The sequence below is a fragment of the Anolis carolinensis genome, chromosome 1 (assembly GCF_035594765.1).
Source record: "Anolis carolinensis isolate JA03-04 chromosome 1, rAnoCar3.1.pri, whole genome shotgun sequence".
In the NCBI taxonomy this organism is placed as follows: domain Eukaryota; kingdom Metazoa; phylum Chordata; class Lepidosauria; order Squamata; family Dactyloidae; genus Anolis; species Anolis carolinensis.
This window is the reverse complement of record NC_085841.1, coordinates 349240306-349246305: the sequence shown is the minus strand read 5'-3', so window position 1 is coordinate 349246305 and position 6000 is coordinate 349240306. Positions and strand designations below refer to the sequence as shown.

General features: G+C 41.9%; 1 long non-coding RNA gene across 1 annotated transcript in view; it reads right to left on the bottom strand.

Annotated features, from left to right (window-relative positions):
- Positions 1-2448: 2448 nt before the first annotated feature.
- The window catches only part of LOC134295566 (uncharacterized), a 52707-nt gene continuing 49155 nt past the window's right edge, over positions 2449-6000 (bottom strand). Inside the window, exon 3 of the long non-coding RNA XR_010002196.1 lies at positions 2449-2592. This is a non-coding gene — a long non-coding RNA (uncharacterized LOC134295566). The remainder of the gene's footprint in view (positions 2593-6000) is intronic.

Sequence of the window (6000 nt, the reverse complement as noted above, 5' to 3'; positions counted from 1 at the left end):
CCATATATACTCGAGTCTAATGCGCCATCAAATCGAATCGCACCTCGAATTTCAAAACCCTGATACCAAAAGAGTATTTGCTGCTGAATGTAATGCACAGCGGCAGAAAGTGCTGCATGCTTAGGATTTAAAAGCAAAACTGTTAGAGCACCAAATTATCTAGAGTTTGCTGACTTTTATACTAACCAGGCAAAATGCCATAAAATGCCAAGTTTTTGAAAACTCTTCACACACCGTGGAGAGTACAGCAGAAGCAACCAGTACAAGTCAGCTTTAACAATTGATTTTAAAATTACATTCTGTGTTCATTGTGTTTTAACTTTTGTCTCATGTCTTTCAATATATGTATGTTTTAATAAATGCTTTTATGGTTGTATTTTAACTATGCTTTAATGTGTGCTTTTATAGCTGTATCCCACAATGTTGTGCCCTGCCTCAAGCTGAAAGGAGAGGTGGGTAAATAATAATAACAATAACAACAACAACAACAACAACAACTTAGTTATACCCCACTTTGTCTCCCCTGAAGGGGACATTATTATTATTATTATTATTATTATTATTATTATTATTATTATTATTGACACAACAACATAGCATGACACAGCAAACAAGATAGATATGCTGGATTTCGTATCACAAAATCACAAGTCAAACACTTCCCAAGTGTTTAGGACTGTGTGATGTATTTTCGGATGATGCATGCAGTCCCAGTAAGGTGGCCTTTTGCAGTTGGCAGATCGTAACTTTGTCAATGTCTATTGTTTCCAAATACCGGTTGAGATCTTTTGGCACGGCACCCAATGTGCCGATCGCCACTGGGACCACCTGTACTGGTTTCTGCCAGAGTCTTTGAAGTTCAGTCTTGAGGTCCTGATAGCGGCTGAGTTTTTCCTGTTGTTTTTTATCAATTCAACTGTCACCTGGTATGGCGACATCAATAATCCAAGCCTTTTTCTTTTCCACAACTGTGAGGTCTGGTGTGTTGTGTTCCAGAACTTTGTCAGTCTGGATTCGAAAGTCCCACAGTATCTTTGCTTGCTCATTTTCCAATACTTTTGCAGGTTTGTGATCCCACCAGTTCTTTACTGCTGGGAGGTGGTACTTGAGGCTAAGTTCCAATGAATCATTTGGGTCACATAGTTGTGCCTCTGTTTGTAATCTGTCTGTGTAATAGTCTTACAGCAGCTGAGGATATGATCAATGGTTTCATCAGCTTCCTTGCACAGTCTGCATTTTGGTCATCAGCTGGTTTTTTGATCTTGGCCTTAATTGCCTTTGTTCTGATGGCTTGCTCCTGGCCTGCAAGGATCAGGCCTTCTGTCTCCTTCTTCAGGGTCCCATTCGTGAGCCATAGTCAGGTCTTCTCCTTTTCAACTTTTTCCTTCAATTTTGTCAAGGAACTTTCCATGCAATGTTTTGTTGTGCCAGCTATCAGCTCTAGTTTGTAGTGCAGTTTTCTTGTACTGATTTTTTTGTCTGCCGTTGTTGTTGTTGTTGTTGTTATTATTATTATTATTATTATTATTATTATTATTATTATTATTATTATTAAAGGTAAAGGTAAAGGTAAAGGTTTCCCCTGACATTAAGTGCAGTCGTGTCCGACTCTGGGGGTTGGTGCTCATCTCCATTTCTAAGCTGAAGAGCCGGCGTTGTCCGTAGACATCTCCAAGGTCATGTGGCCGACATGACTGCATGAAATGCCGTTACCTTCCCGCTGGAGCGGTACCTATTGATCTACTCACATTTGCATGTTTTCGAACTGCTATGTTGGCAGAAGCTGGAGCTAATAGCAGGCGCTCACTCCACTCCTCAGATTTGAACCTGGGACCTTTCGGTCTGCAAGTTCAGCTGCTCAGCGCTTTAACACACTGAGCCACTGGAGACTCCAATGTTATTATTAACAATTATTATTATTACAGTATTATTATTATTGGTTCTTATCTCAGCACACAGTGCAAAATGTAACTGGACACTTGCACACTTGTCAGTGATTCATTCAGTCCAAAATGTTAATCAAAACTAAGGACTTTATCACTCCAGCCTGTTGTCTCATTGCAATCACATTATTTAAGCAAATGGAAACATATCTATATAGCAATGATCTCTTAAACTGGTGACACTGGTACATCGTTGTTGATGTGAATTTCCATGATCAGACTTCCGCACAGCCTCGCTTCCTACCCATGTTTGCCCTATACAATACATGCACCTTTTCTGTTTATATTTCCCCCTCCCATTTTGCAGCAACTGTGTAGTTACACAATTTTGGCGATATCGGGAGACCCCCCTCTGCTTTGCAATACTGGGACTACAGCCAAAGGTGATTAGGGCAGAAGGAAGAAAAACAGAACAGCAATACTGGTGTTATTAATGGGTTTTCCTGTCAATGAAAAGAGAAATCACAAATCAAGCACAGGGCAGCTACAGGGCAGCCACAGCGTCTTGCAGTAATTGTGTTTTTATTTTGCCGTAATTGCGTTTTAGCAGCCTTGTGCGATAAAGTCAAAAGTCTTAACTTGCAGCCTTCATGGTCACACGCACTGAGCAGATTTTCACACTTGTTTCCTTCTTACTCCATCACACCACCTGTGCAATCATAAAATAAATAAAAGACTGAGTAAAATAAGTCAAATAAATCAATGCAACCTTATATGGCTTTATAAGGCTACATGCTTTTCAAGTGAGCATAACAAGGAGAACCAAAATGTCAGACATGTGAATTCTTCCAGGCTGAACAAATATTAGCTGAAATGCCTTTTTATCTTAGAAGTGCATAAAGGTAGCCCTAGTAGAGGATGTTTCCTATTGAAAAAAAAGCCACAGCACATAATGATTTCATAAACAAAGAAAGCTGGCTGGCTGCTTCAGAAAGTGGAAGTGAGAAATAACCCAAGGACGGCCTCATCCTCTTTCACTGTGTAGCCTGAAGCAAGATGAAAGCAAATGCAAATCTTTGCAGGTTCAGCTTTCCTGAATAGGTGGTGCCAGGAAGAATAATGGTATCAATGGTATCAAAGTGCTTTTAGATTATCTTTCTATATAAAGGTCAATTTATTTGTGTGTGTTAGTTGGTTGGTTTGATCCACAAAGGCTCCTACATGGCTTGATGGATCTGGACCAAACTTGGTACACATACCAACTTAAAATATTTGAGGGATTGGGGGGAGGGGCTGGTAGAGAATGATGGGAGTTGGAGTCCAGTGACAATCAAAGAGCTGTGTCAATCCCAACTATGATGGATCTCAATGAAACTTGGTAAACATATCCTTCATGATCCAGCCTGAAATACCGTTTGAGGGTTTGGGGGGGGGGGGACTAATAGAGGAGGATGGGAGTTGGAATCCATTCGCAATGGCAAGCTGTGTCAATCCTACCCATAATGGAACTGTACCAGACTTGGTGCACATACCCTCCATGTTCCAACATAGAGTAGTGGTGGTATTGTTTGGAGAGGAGACTTGATAGAGGATAATGGGAACTGATGTCTAGTCACATCCAGAGACCCAACCCAGCCAGATCAGGGGCTGAGATTTCCAGCCAGCTAGATCTATGGCTAATGAAAGTGAAAGTTGCATTCGTTCAGGTTTGGGGATGATGGCAGATGGCAGATGGATGATGGCAGATCCAAATGGCAGATCTAGTCCTGATGGGATTCGCAGCTGGTCAGACTGAGGACTGATGAGAGTTCAAGCTGACGACATCTGGAGCTGATGGGACTAGTTGCCATACCATGTTTTGGATTAATGGGAATTCCAACTCATCACCTATATTATTTTACAAAAGGTCCCATTATATGGATATACATTTTCTAATGGGACCATGAAATGAATCATAAAGTTAACCATTACTATTTCTAATAAATAGCTTTAGTGCCAGGTACCCTGTTTCCCGCAAAATAAGGCAGGGTCTTATTTTCAGGGTAGGTCTTATTTTGGGGGAAACAGGGTACATAAACAAAAAAAGTTTGCAGTAGTCTGACTGTTCAACAGAGCAGCCCTGTCGGTCTCTTGCAACATAAAAAAAGAGGAAGGAAAGGAGAGGGAGGGAAATGTGACAGTGCTTTTAAGACTAACTGGTTTTTATTTTTACAAGGTTTCGGGGATATCAACTCACTTTTTCACTGGCAGTTAGTCTTTAAAATGCTGCCACAATTCTTTCTCTCTACCTTCATTCTTGGCAATCTGAGGACTTTTATCATTGAGCATATGACCTGAATTTGGAAACAGGTGTCTTCTTTAAAACCTCCTAAAACACACAACGACAGCCGACTTGAAAGAAATATAAACTGCACTGGAAAATCCCAGGGTTGTTCATCTAGGCTCTGAGAGGGTGATATATTTTCCAGGTTGTTGCCTAAAGTTGTGCTTTCTATTCCTCCCACTAAACTTACTGGTACTGCATCATTCTATGCTTCCCACTTAGAGGCAATATGCAATAATAGGTACTTCACACATTTTAACAAGTTCTAAAGGATATGACCAGATAACATCAGAGCATAGTTCAGATGGCCATGTTAGTTGATGAAGAAGCAAGGAGACGCTGCAGCAGGTTGCTTTTGCCTGACCCTACTGAGAAGGGCAAGACTTTGCTCCGTCCAATCATCTCCTTTTCTCTCCTCCTCCTCCCTGCCCTGGGGCTGAGTACAAAGGAATTTTGCATTTTAAATCCAGTTTCCAATAATTGAAGCAATCTGGAGATAAATTTCCAATGCAACAGCCAAATAGATCACCTTAAATCACAGTTGGTGAGGATTCGGTTGGTCCAGCTGAGTGAGAATTCAATGCATAGCCCTGTAACAATGGTCCTCCTATGTACGTATATCCCATAGAGGATTCTGGATAGTGATAATGATAGAATTGTAGAACCATAGAGCTGAAAGAGTCCCCGAAGTCCACCCAGTCCAATCACATTCTGCCATGCAGGAATACACAATCAAAGCACTCCCAGAAGACATCCATTCAAGCATCTGCTTAAAGACCTCCAGAGAAGGAGACTCTGCCATCCTCAGAGGCAGCAGATTCCACTAATGTACATCTCTTATCATCCTGTTTTTGTGGACACTTTTTTTTCTGCAGTTTGAATTCATTGCTCTGTGTCCTAGGGCCCTTGCACACAGCCATCTAACCCAGAATATCAAGGCAGGAAATACCATAATATTTGCTTTGAACTGGAATATATGGCAGTGTGAACTAAGATAACCCAGTTCAAAGCAGATATTGTGGGATTTCCTGCCATGATATTCTGGGTTAGATGGATGTGTGGAAGTGCCCCTAGTTTCTAGAGCAGCAGAAAACAAGTTTGATGATGATGATGGCAGTAAAAGGTAAAGGTTTCCCCTGACCTTAAGTCCAGTCATGTCTGACTCTGGGGGTTGGTGCTCATCTCCATTTCTAAGCCGAAGAGCCAGCGTTGTCCGTAGACCCCTCCAAGGTCATGTGGCCGGCATGACTGCATGGAGCGCCGTTACCTTCCCGCCGGAGTGGTACCTATTGATCTACTCACATTGGCATGTTTTCAAACTGCTAGGTTGGCAGGAGCTGGAGCTAACAGTGGCCACTCACGCCGCTCCCGGAGTTTGAACCTGGGACCTTTCGGTCTCCAGCTCAGTGCTTTAATACACTTCGCCACCGGGGCTCCTGGTGATGACAGTATTAACACAACTCTCGTGTTAATCACACTACTGCTGGAACCTAAATCTGTGAAGACTGTGTGTTGACCGGCTGTGCACCGACCTCCACACATTAAAAAAAATCACGCACAGGCGTCTTCCAAGAAATGGAGGACCATCATCCTCGAACTACGAGGGATCGTCTAAGACATATTATTTATTTATTATTATTTATTTATTGTTCACATCTCCCAGAGCCCTTTCATACAGCCCTATATCTCAGGATATCAAGGGAGAAAATCCCACATTATCTGAGTGTGGACTCAAAGCAGATATTGTGGGTTTTTCTGCCTTGGTATTCTGGGATATAGGGCTGTGTGGAAGGG